This window comes from Halyomorpha halys, unplaced genomic scaffold, assembly GCF_000696795.3.
Source record: "Halyomorpha halys isolate HHAL.00 unplaced genomic scaffold, Hhal_1.1 Scaffold809.1, whole genome shotgun sequence".
In the NCBI taxonomy this organism is placed as follows: domain Eukaryota; kingdom Metazoa; phylum Arthropoda; class Insecta; order Hemiptera; family Pentatomidae; genus Halyomorpha; species Halyomorpha halys.
The window spans coordinates 83,574-97,020 of NW_027107058.1; the positions used below are offsets into that span (position 1 = coordinate 83,574).

At 35.7% G+C, this 13,447-nt stretch overlaps 1 protein-coding gene across 1 annotated transcript in view; it reads left to right on the plus strand.

Annotated features, from left to right (window-relative positions):
• Window positions 1-10,984: 10,984 nt before the first annotated feature.
• Window positions 10,985-13,447, plus strand: part of LOC106686327 (uncharacterized) — a 17,480-nt gene continuing 15,017 nt past the window's right edge. Inside the window, exon 1 of the mRNA XM_014429553.2 lies at window positions 10,985-11,256. The gene's annotated coding sequence lies outside the window, so the exon portion shown is untranslated. The remainder of the gene's footprint in view (window positions 11,257-13,447) is intronic.

Consider the following 13,447-nt stretch of genomic DNA (forward strand, 5'->3'; position numbering starts at 1 on the left):
TTTTATTTTTTATAATTATTTTTTATCTAAATATTTTTCCTATTTTCAATTCAATGTCACATTACCCCTCCATATTATTTTTCTCAGAGTTGCAATAGAGGAAAACGTTGAAACGAGTTGCAATACTTGAACTCTCTGATCACTCCTGATATAACAGGAGCTTATTCTAAATTTAACCTGTCCATTCGAACCAGAGTGGGAAAGTCTAGTTTTCATTCTGTGGGACTGTTACAAAATAAAAGTCAACCCAGTAAGGTGGGAATTGAACGTCTGCCGCTGCAGAAAAGAAGTTGGCTAGGTGATGCCTCCAATCCCTCAACTACAATTGTCTCAGCAATACTTGTACTATAAAAATTGATATAAATAAACTTATGTTTCGTGTATGGCCATGATGGGAATGCATTTCAGCATTCTTGCTGCTGGTTAGACATCTCGAGAGAGTCAAACATTAAATAAATCAACATTCCCACTCACATCAGAATAATTTTGGTAACGAATAAACGAAATTCACCTTTACATAAGGGCATTAAATCTGATTAACTAACAAAGGTTTTCAACTAAATAAATATTGGGAATTCATTACTTGTATTGACTACCATTATTTCAATATCTTTATTCATTAAGCCATTTTTACTTTCAATTACCTATAAAGAATATATAGTAAGAGAAAGTATTGCAATCATAAAAAACTAAAATGACATATTTAGGACAGGTATATGCCTGAGATGGGACAGAATCTTTTTTGATAAAACCAACTAACTGGAAGTACCACTTAATAGAATCAATTTGTCACATTTTTTTGTTTTCCAAAAAAATAGTTCCAACAATTTTGGTTGAATTTACCTTGTACTATAAAATGATATTACATCTCAGCTAGGTCTTATTCTCACTGAAATACTCTTAGTTTGACAGGGTATAAAATAGGGAATTTTTAAAAATCTTCCTTTAAAATACTTTAAATTTTGTTCATTTGAAATAAATAATAAAAAATAAAATATTAAAGAAGTATTGCATCTTATGAATATCCAAGAAGAAAAAAAAAAAAAATAGATGTGCCGAGACCACCTGAGCATTCCCGATTGTATTACGGCTTCGTTAGCTTTTGTAAACTGTTGTATTCTTAGCAGGAACAAAATTTATATTCATTTTTCCACTTTGAGAAATCATAAATACAAATTTTTATAGCAACATAAAAATTAAAAAAATTATTCATAATTTCGTCATCGTTAAATTTTTTTTTTTTAAATTACAAAAATTGCAATAAATTCAACAAGAAGCCACCAACCTATATGAAACTCATGAACACATGAACACTGGTAAGTGAAAGTTATGTGATGGCCATAAAGCATAAGATTTTTTCAACTATAACAATATGAAGAATCTCTTTTGATAGCACCATTACTTTTACAAGCTTTTTTTTGAGAAATGATGTATAAAACAGATATAGCAATAGTATCATTTTTTTATGTGCAATCAGTAGTACAAAACTAATGTACAGTGCCCTAGCCTACTTTGAATCATTAAAATCTTGCATAAACATAAGTATGGAGTGCTATATAAAAACAATAAATTTATTTAGAAATTTGTATTTTATTGCTTCAACACAAAAAGAAATAATATTTTATTTAAGTATAACCTGTATACTAAATCTTACTAAAAATTAGTTAACTAAATCATTTTTATTTAAAGTTTAAAAAGTCTTCTTGGATCCACATAAGTACATCAGTTTTAGCTAATCCCATTAATTCTATTGGGGTTGGCAGTTTTATCACATTATCTTCAACAACAACAAATATTTCATCGAATTCTTTCAAGAATTGACTACCATTTCCAGGTCATGTACCTTATATCCCACATTATTTTTCAAAATAAAATTACTTTGATTTAATTTTACCCATGTATTTTGATTTTAGTACCCATGAATGTTATGTTGTTACCCATGAATATTTTAATTGTGCAAATGTAATAACTATGTCATGTATTGTAATGTTCGTAAATTTAATATCTGAATGAATCAAGATTACATTAGGAACTTCCTAGCTTAGAAGCTACCAATATACCCTTATCTAGTCAAATATTGTAAGATTAAATTAAATTCAGATTCTTGAAGTGATATTCCTAAACCTTTAACAAAACATCTTTGAGTTAACAGCTGAAACTAGATTTGTGTTATGGTTTAGATTGGTGTTAACTCAATTTTGCTTAAACCTTTTTTTTTAAAAATCTACTCCCTGAGTAAAAAAATAGCTTTAATTTTTTCTCTCTCAAGCCAATACCTTTAGCTGAATTATGATTCTATCAGTATTAATATCCCATTTTTATAGATTAAAATAATAATAAAATTTACATGTAAATAATATAATTACTTTGAAAAAATTACTGCTATTTCTACTTTAAAATATTTAATTGGAATTCTAACAATGTGTAAATTTTCCACAAGATTGTATCATCCAATTGTAGGATGACCAATATCAAATTTACTACTTGTATAATTATGTAGTACAGTTGTAAATTTTTATAAATAAATAAAAAATAAATTGGCTTTATAAACTTACATTGTTTATGAATTAAAAAAAAACAAAAATTGTTTTTCTTTAATCCACCATCTGATATTACAATGATTGTTATTTTGAGCTTTTAAAACCGTTTACATTAAGGTTTTTTCAGTCTTTTGAAATGAAAAGATTATCCTTGAAAAAAATCGAAAGGAAAGGCAGTTATTTTGAGTTGTTAAAATGGCACAGTTAAAGTGAATGAATAAAAAACAGAAATAACCAATAACCAATTATTTTTTCAATAAGCACCATCCCTGACCCTTCACTAAATACTGCCATGGCTAATTAATATTAGGCTATATTTATAAATTAATTTTAAGTTAAACCCATTTAATATGAAATAATTACATATTTCCTCAGCATAAAATGAGTTGGCTATTCCTTTTTCTATTTGGTCATGAGTAGGCCCCCTTTGACATTCTTCTTGTACAATATATAACCATTAATTTTTGGCTGCTTTCTTTAGAGTACATGTAAAGGTTTTATCTGTATAAAACTTTAAGGGGCACATTCAATTGACAAAAGATAAAACATGTTTAGATTACCCTAAAGTATAAATATAAATATATGTGTGTGTGTTTTTTTTGGAGGGTTGGTGGAAATCTTCAAAAGACACAGATAGGCCCGTACTTATCCATGTGTGGGATTTTTATCCAATAAAATCACCACGCTACACCTGTTCCTTCCTCTCCACGGAACCGCCGCTAGGCATTACTACATGGAGAGAAATGGCTGAGTGCCGCCTCACTTTCTTCACATGGTTTTCACGTTTTCATGCTAGTCACGTCTTCTAGCCCTCTCTTCCTCTCTCAACCTCTTGAGGATGACTGTGGTGAATCTCTTCACTATGTTCCAGTGCTGGTCTGAGAGTAGCATATAGCTCACCATGTTTTCTGGTGTGATGCGTCCTCCACACACTCTCTGCAATTCGCTTCTCTCCTAAGCAAACCCAATGCATTCCTCGACAGTCTGACATCAAGGGCATTCTGCGGTGTTGTCCAGTTTGAATCGGTACTGGTAGGCTCTAAAGCATCCATGTCCGGTTAACAATTGGGTTATGTAAAAATCCACCTCACCATGCTGGCGGCCATACCAAGTGCCCACATCAGGTCTTAACCTGCGAGTGCACTTCCCGGAATCTGCAGCCTCCCAACGCTGCTGCCACTGGTCGATGGTTATTTTTCTTTAGAACGTTAAGCGTTGTCCGTAGTTCCTGCTTCTTTCTTCAACAAGGAATTCCACAAGCGGCATTCGGGCAATCACGCACACGGCTTCGTAGGAAACAGTTCAAAAAGCACTAACAGTCCTTAAAGAAACTCTGCCATAAACTGAATCCAATTTTCTCCTGTATGATTTGGTAACCATCGCTTCTTTCCAAATCGGGGCTGTATATAACATAATGCAGGGAACAATAGTAGCAAGAAGCCTTCGGCTACTTTCTCTGGGGCCTCCAACGTTTGGCATAAGGCGTGACAAAAACGATACTACTTTGGCAGATTTGGTGCTGATATACTCCGTGTGAATATTAAAGCGGAGACGTGAATCAATCATGACTTATTAAAGGCATTTTAACCAAGACTGGGAACGAATTTCGTGCCTACCCACCGTAACAGTGATGGATTCAGTTTGTTTCCTGCTAGTTACTAGGAGAACTTCGGTCTTATCTGCAAGTTGTACCGAAGACCTCGGACCGTAGCAACAGACAGGTTAGCGATGAGGGTAACTTCTTCCAAGTATTTCGCCGCCACTACAACTGCATCGTAATCTGCGAATCCCAAAACTCTGGCTCTCTTCGGCATTGTCAAGTTGAAGATTGGGTCGTATGACATGGCGTTCCACAGAAGAGGCCCTAATATCGAGCCCTGTGGAACCCCTTTGGCCAAAGCCTGAAAATAAAATAGAACTCTATCTTTGAAGTAGTCTGTGAGAACTCTCATAAGGTAGACTGGCACCGCCATTGTCCTTAGGGCACTTATTATACAGGTCCATCTTGCATTGTCAAAAGCATTCTTAACGTCTAGAGTGATGACTGCTGCATAACACTTAGCACCTCTCCTCCACCTTGCTCCTGCAATTGCCGTGCGGGCCATCTCGACTGACAATCCAATATCATCTATCGTGGATCGCTCTTTACGAAATCCGTATTGAGCCCGCGAGAGGCCATTAACTTCCTCCGTGAACTCTAGTAGCCTGAGGGAAAGGATTTTCTCGAATGCCTTACCCATAGTATCCAATAAGCAAATTGGACGATAGCAAATAGGTTGACGGGTCTTCCAGTCTTCCCTTACTCTTTGGAATAAGTACGAGGCGCTCTCTTCCAAGGTTTCGGAATTGAGCCTTCACGAATGCACGAATTGAAGAGATCGATGAAAAGATCCGGCCGTTTCCTGAGAGCCACCTACAGAGCTACATTGGGAATTCCGTCTAATCCTGGTGCCTTGCTATTTTGTAGGTCCGCGGCTATGTCCTTTATCTTCCTGCCTGATTTGTGGAAAATCCGTTCTATATGTATTGTCTATACAGGCAATAGTATTTACCTGTTCAGGGAATAGTGTTCTGACAATACTGTCTACAACATTTGATCTCGTGGGGAGTTGCATCGTGCCTGTACATAGTTTCTTTACTGCTATTTTGCATGGTTTACCCCATGCATCTCCATCCACCTCATCACAGAGTTCTCTCCAGCACCGTCGTTTGCTTTCTTTAATGGCTTGTCGAAGGTTGCTTCTAGCTCTCTTGAACTCTTCTTGAAGCACAGGAAAGTCCGGCAGACGTCTTGCTCGCTGGTAACGTATTCTTGCTTGGTTCCAACACCGGCGAAGATGTCAATATTATCCGTCCACCAGTACACTGAGGGATGATGTTTTCCAGGCTTTGAACGGGTCATAGCTGCATCACAAGCCCCAGATATAAAAGAGGTCAGTATATGCGCCTTTTCCTCGGCTGACTCGTTCAATTCACACTCATCCTCTAGCATTAAAGTGAACGAGGTGCCATCGAAAGTCTTCGAGTTCCAGCCATTGGTTTTCCATCGACAACTTTTCTTTCTTATTGGCGTATCCAGTGTAATCAATATAGCCTGGTGAACACTGTTTGTATAAAATCCACAAACCTTCCAAGTTGCGATCCGTTGCAGGCGACCACTCATCAACGTCAAATCGATGATAGATGATCTTTCTGCTCTAGTGAACGTCGGGTTTGTTCGGGTGTTCATAAGGATCATATCATTTAGTTGTGCGAAATGGTTCAAATTCATCTGAGGTATCCTCATCTACGATGTTGATGGATTTGCGTCATGGTTTTCAATGCTGAACGGAAAGGTGGACAGTTACTACATCCGCTGGAGTGGTCAGCCTCTCCATTTCCCGCACATAATTTGCATTGAGGTTTCTCGTCACAATCACTAGCTTTGTGTCCTGCTTTACCAGTTTCGACATAGGGAGTTTCTATCCTTTCCAACATAATTCCGAGCTATGTGTCCATATTCCCAGCAACGGAAACACTTTGGAGCTCTGAGTCTTTCAACCACCAATTCTAATCGGACCTTTCCCAGAGCCATAATATTCCTAGCCTGGAGAACCGGAAGTGAAATGACTGCCATTTGCGTACCGTCATAGGCTTTCCGCATGGATTTAAATGCTGTGATGGGCATTGACTCTTCACTCAGGAGAGGTTATAAGGCCTCCGCAACTCGATAAGGGACTCCTCCGTCCAAGTCCGCACTTCTGCCCCTTCGCCCAGCACACTCTCCATTGAGCTTTTTAGTGAAGCAAGAGATTGCTCTTTCTTATGGTCCAATTGAAGTAAAAGGTCGCCTTTATTAATTTTCCGGACCTTTGTGATTGATGAAGCCATTTCCACAATTTTGAAAGTGTTTTCGCATTTTATACCTCATGCCAGGTTTTGAAACAGCCGCATCTAACCTGAGAAACAGACGCTGACCAGTACGCCGCATATTCTAGGAATCGTTGCACCTGAATTTGAATCTAGTTTTGGTCCACACCGGGTATTTTATTTCCCAGGTTCCCGCCATATCTGGTGAGAATCCCCCTATCCTCCACCTGGGGAAGCGCCGGAAGGGAGACTAGCTACTCCACACGGGTGTGTGTGTATCTTGAGGATCAGTCATTAAGACAGCCATTAGATTTATAAATATCACTTACAATTGTCTATTACACTATGCTTTGCAATGCTGCGATACAACTAACTCTATTTTTGGGCCCAAACTCGATAGGGGTGAAATGGAGAAACGTAAATGTGTTTTTTTTTTGTTTTTTTTGTATTTCCAAAACATTACCATTCTTTCTTACATGTAGTCAGTCTGTTATTTCTATTTTGTATTTTGTCTATTTGCATTTAGTATTGTTAATTTGTTGTTGATTGTTGCTTAAAGGCGTAAAACCTTAAGGACATCAACACCTATGGCATGATAAAAGTAAAAAATAAATTAAAACTTATAAAGAAGGCGATGTGCTTTTAAAAGTTCAAATACTAGTGTAATTTTAGCTTCCTCACTTGTGAGAGCTTCTGATAAATTTGAAGTCAGTACTATCCTGTTTATTATTGACAAATAGTGAGTACATTCTTCAAATATATGTCAAATCGTAAGAATGGACTGACAGTATTTGGACGTTGGAGGTGGCAGTTTTCTGATCAGGTGAGAGTGCGTGAGGAGAGTATGACCTATTCTCAAGCGGTTTAGAGCAACTTCCTCCCTACGGCTGTTGCAGTAGGATGTTGACCATGGTTTTACTGATAGTTTTATTTCTTTTAATTTACTAGGAGAGCTTTCATCCCACTTGGCCTGCCATTTTTTTAATTCTGGAGTTCTGAAGGGGTAAGAACGGCGGTGCCTCGGCCAGGGAGCGTGAGTGCCTCTGGCAGCTTTGTCCGAGAGCTCGTTACCTACTCATGTGAAAATAATGTATTTAACTTGTTGAGATAATTTCAGAAGAAAAGATTGAATTCTTATAATGAGTGGATGTTCGGAGTACATGTTTTTAAAACTTTTTAGAGCGCTCAACGAATCTGTGATTATTCTGAATTATTGAAAAGCAAAAATGGAGGGCTGATGCTATTGCGTAGAGTTCGGAAATTTGTAAGCCAATAGATGTAGACCAGTTATTAATTCTGTCGAAGGCTTCTTGCAATTTATTTTTAATAGTATCAACGTTCTCCGACCTGCAAACAATCGCTAAGTCATCAGCAAACAGTAAAGATTTGACTCCTCTTGGTAAATTAAGCCCTAGATCATTTATGGCAAGTGAGAATAAAGTGAGGCTAAGAAAACAACCCTGAGGGACACCATTGAGCTGTTTATGATTTTGTGATAGATCACGGCCAACTTGAACCTTAAAATGACGGTTAGAGAGAAATTGTTTTATAAAGCGAAACAATTCTCCACTGATTCCCAAAGATGTTAATTTTTGAAGGATGGCTGTATGGCTTATACTATCGAATGCCGTCATCATATCAAAGAATACTGCACTCGCTTGTTGTCCGTTGATAAACGCATATTGGACTTCGGTCTCTAAAGTGACTAAATGATCTAATGTAGATCGTCCTTTGCGAAATCCAGACTAAAAAGTTTGAATTAGGCCATTATTTTCTATTACCCACATCAGTCTTTTGTTTACCATCCGTTCTATGACTTTACTTAAACAACTAGTCAGAAAAATAGGGTGGTAACTATTAGATAATCGTTTATCTTTCCCATGTTTCAATATTGGAATCACCACCGATACTCGCCAGGTAATTGGAAACTCTTCAACGGACCATATGCAGTTATAGAAATCGATGAGTCGATTAAGGATGTTACGTGGAAGGTTTTTTATCATGTCGTAGTGAATGTTATCCGGACCGGGTGAAGATCCTTTAATGGCATTTAAAATATTTTTGAGTTCCCACAGCGTAAATGGAAGGTTATATTGTAAAACCGTATTATAACTGTCATTCTGAAATTCAATGTCTTCCGAATTTGCATTGTTATAATGATTTACAGGATTATAAATTTTGGATAAAAAATTTGCAATTTCATTTGAAACGGATTCTGGATTATCCGATAATTGGCCATTAACTAATATGGTGTACCGGGGGTAGGAAAGATTTTTTATGATTTTACGAACTTTATTCCATACATCAGCTGATGTAGTTGACGCTGTAATAGAACTTATATAGTTTCTCCAGGATTCAGTCTTACATTGATTGAACGTTTGTCTGCATATAGCCCGCTGTTTTTTATACTCAATCAAATTTTGAGTTGTTAAACATTTTTGAAATTTTTTTAAAGCTTTGCGGCGGTCTTTAAGAGGTCTTTATTCACGAGCTCACTGTTACTATTATTGGTATTGATGCGTTAGCTGCTTGTATGATTGTGTTTGTAATTGGTTCGCATCCGTCTTGAATACTCAATTCGCTTGGAGGAATGAGAGGTGGAGAAGCCAAGGACGAAACGAGAGACCAATTAGCCCTATCTAATATCCACCTGGGTTTCGTTCGGAATGAAGGATTTTTATTTAAAAGTTGTATAAGGATTGGAAAATAATCACTTCCGTAAAGATCCGGCAGAACGTTCCATTCTATAGCACTATAGAGTCTCGAGCTGCAAAGAGAAAGATCTATAGCGGAAAATGTTCCATAACTGGAACTAAGAAAGGTGGGTCCCCCGGAATTTAGAAGAAGTAAATCTGAGAGGTCAATGAAATTTTCTATTATTCTGCCTCGTAAGTTTGTCTTGCGATCCCCATAAAAGGTTATGCCAATTAAAGTTTCCTATGTATAGAATTGGGTGAGGTAGTTGGTTATATATATATATCTATCAGATGTTGAGATTCAATTGACCGATCTTGTGGGAGGTAGATGTTACAAACGGAAAAAGTGAACCCTAAATGGATAGAAACTGCTACAACTTGAAGGTGAGAGTTAATATGGATTTGTTCGGAATAGAAGGATTTATGAACGGCAATTAAAACTCCGCGACAGCTATGATAACTCAACCAGCTACCAACCTTCCCTCTACGCCACCACCCCTGATGAAGACCTGAAACTCAGGTCGAAACGTCGGCATAAAATAAATAAATATGGTTTTGTTTATTTATGTTGTTCTTTGCTGACCGCACCCCCCGACAAACTTCTTCAAGCGTTAATTTGTATTATGTATTTATGATACTGGAATAATATAAATAAAGAATAACGAGAAGGTTATGTTTTCAGTGAATTTAACAACTATTTCTCTAAATTAAAATTTACCATAGAATTTGAAACAGAAAATAAAATACCAATTTTTAGATGTACTTTGATTGGATAATCAAATAAGGAATTAAAATAAAAATGGTGCCAAAATCCCATCGCCTTTGGAAGATATATATAACATCAACATGACTAAAAATTTAATAAATTGAGTGTAAAAAGTAACATCCTCTAAACACACCAAAAACAGCATAAAATAAAGTTGTAGATCTTCTCTTAGCAAATGGGTATCCTCTTAAACTAGTATGCCAATTAATAAAACAAACACTAATATTAACACAACTAAACTCCTTGAAACTAACAGCAAAAGATAATATTCAATTTCTTATATATATACACTCTCAGAGATGATATAAATAAATATAAACAATAACAAAAAAACGGTTATACTATACAAAAAAAATTTCAGCCACTTGATTCAAACTTTACCCCGATAAGGAAGACAAAGACAAAATAGAGCTAAAATCTTCAAATGTGAAATTCTCTGTAAAGAGAACTGCGGGAATCCTATTTTGGAACCTCGGAACAGTATCTAAAAAAAAAGGTGTATCAACAGTAATATAGTTGTAGCTCTCTAAAAAAAAAAAAACCAAACAAACCTGACCAAATTGCTCTCATAATAAATTTCAGACCAACAGGACGTAGAATCAAATATTTTATGCATAAAATCATATATCAGGGGGAAAAAAACTTCAAGAAAAATCTTTAAAAAATGATCACTATAGAAAAATACAAGAATTGGGCTAGCAACAACAAATCAGATGTAAAAATATTTAAATTCACATTACTCCTGCCTCATAAACACATAAGACATTAGTTGAATAATTTCTTTGTTTTAAAAAACTGTTATGTTAAGCAGACAATAAGCTCTTAGAAAAGAGTAAGACTAAAAATGAAGGAAAAAAATCTAAAAGATAATGTATAGTGGATATTCTGTCATTTTTGGAGAACTACCTTTAGGGCTTTTGTTACATCTGTTGAATGCAATATCTTTAATTTTTATTTTTATGTCCACATTCACATATTCTCATTGATATATTCATGAATGCATAACTCAAAACTCGAAACCTAACAGCAGTTTATAAATATGGCTAGACTATTTATGAATTTTGGTTTCATACAAGATTTTAAAACATTATCTGTTTAAAATTTCTCCACATATGATTAATTGAATTATAAAACTTAAATCACAATGAAATAGCTGTGTAGTGGCAGTTGTTTAGCGTGTGAAGGATTATAATTTAGGTCATTTTCCTATTAACATTTTTATACCAAATTGTTTATATGATCCATAGTATAAAAAAATCATTCATGAAATATGGTTTCATACAAGATTTTAAAACATTAACAGTTCCAAATGTTTCCTCATATGATTAATTTGATTATAAAACGTAATTCACAATGAAATAGCTGTGTAGGGGCAGTAGTTTCACGTTGAAGGATTATAATCAAGGTAATTCTTTTTAATTTATTATATTATTATTATTATTGGCACGCCAGATGGTGGAGGTGAAAAGCCGCGCGCCGATGTACTAGAGAAATACATCGCGTGTTTCTTGATGTGTTTTCTTCATTGGTATGGGTTCGTTACTCCCAACTTATTTTTTGTGAGTGCCACCCATAGGCTGACGGGCCTCACAGGGAGGCTGCGAGTGAGTATTGTATAATGTTGTACTTGAAAAAACCCAGGTAAGGCCGGGGACTCGAACTCACAACCTTTGGTTTGGTAGACAGGCGCGTTGCCACGGTGCTACCATCGCCCCTTACCTTTTTATACCTGATTGTCTTATGATCCATAAAATGTAACAAAATTGATTATGATTGGTAAGAAAATTTTGCTTACCTATTCAAGTTGACAAATCGATTGTTATCATTATGCCGTCTCTTTAAAACGCTACAACAACCTTCCGACGGGTGACGCTTGATTGTCTTGTTGATTGTCGACATTCTGCACTTATTATCGCATGTTCCTGTTTGGGCTTGTTCAATTCTGCATTGGATGTACTTTTCGGTTTTTACACCAAAGGCAAACGATTTCCCAACATTGTAACTCAGAGGCATGTTAATTTTAATAATAAAATCAAAACATCTGAAGAAATCGACCCGAAAATTTGTTGAGCAATTTCTGACTAATTGTGAATAAAATATTTTTATTTATTGAAATTTACAAGTTTGAAAAAAATACAATAAATTAAAAGGTCCCGGAACCATCTTCTTTTCAGGGATTGTTGAGGATGAGAGATTAAGAACTAATGGGTTAGGAGGGGTAAGGACTTCGGGATGAAAGGACGCATATCTATTGTTGGCCAAATCTGCAACGAAAGGGATGTTGAGAGATCTTTATGGAAGAGTTTATTTGTGACGTAATAAGGAGCATCAAGGATTTTACCGAGGTTTTTGGATCGTAAAGATTGGATATGGGAGGAATTTGATGGTTTTATTGAGCCCCAGAGCTCAATTCCAAATGTCCAAGTTTGTCTGATTATCACAGTACGAGTGTTTTTTATAGTGAATGGGAAGTTAAGAGCGTTTGTCAAGTACTGCAATCTATGTATAATCTACTTGCAATTTCTTGTCGTTTCAGTCTTGTATGGGGATTCCAAGTAGCGAATGTGTTTAGCAGGCGTTAGTGAGATATTTATAAAATATTCTGTAAGTGTAAGATACTGTCTTAGAGGATTCCGAAGGAGAGTAAAGGTGATCTAGTAAGATTTGTTAGAATTTATTTTCATTCTACAGTCTTGACATCATTCTTCAATGGACGTTATGTATGTCTGCAGATGACACTATTGTATAGTAGAATGGAATGTTCTTAATCCAATCTGGTTGTCAGGAATAACTTAATATGAATTAAGGATTGGATAGAGACGTTTTAATAATATTTTTCAAGGATTTTCCCTCTCTTAGGAGAGAAATAGGACGGTAGGAAGATGGAAATTTAAGTGGCTTAGAGGGATTGGGAAAAAATTTTACTACAGACATTTTTCAAGGGTAGAGGAAATAGGTGGATCGGAGGGTAGCATTATAGATATAGGTAAGGAATAGGATGGCTTTACGAGGGAGTTGTTTCAGAATATGCAGTGTAATAAGATCGTGGCCAGGAGCTTTTTTGGAAGGTAATTGATGGATGATTATTTCTGAGGGATTTATTTATTATTTATGAGTGATGAAAGGCTTTTGGGGGAAGGGTAATTTGGAGTGGAATTGTTATCTCTGGTTCAAGTTCAAGATGGGTCGGATTAAGGATATCACCGAATATTTGTGTTTTTTCTTCATCCAATCGTGACCAAGTCATATTTTCAGTGAGTAGTAGTTGGTTGAAGGATTTGTATTTTAGTAGCTTTTTGGTAGTTGTCCATAGTGATTTGTCTGTGGTTTTTGGTTTTCTGTTAAATTATGGGAATTTTGAATTCCGTATTTTCTAATTTCTGTTTTTAGTCTGTTAGTCAATGCACTTTAATGCGTTTTGTCCGATTGTTACCTGTTTGTTGTTTGTTTATTCAGAAATTAAGGCGTAAAACCCATCGGTCATCAACGCCAACATCCCACTCATATACACAGCCAGTGTTCAATTATATAAATTAAAAAAAAATACATATATATGTATAAAATAGATAGATAAAAATACATAACATATAAAAAAC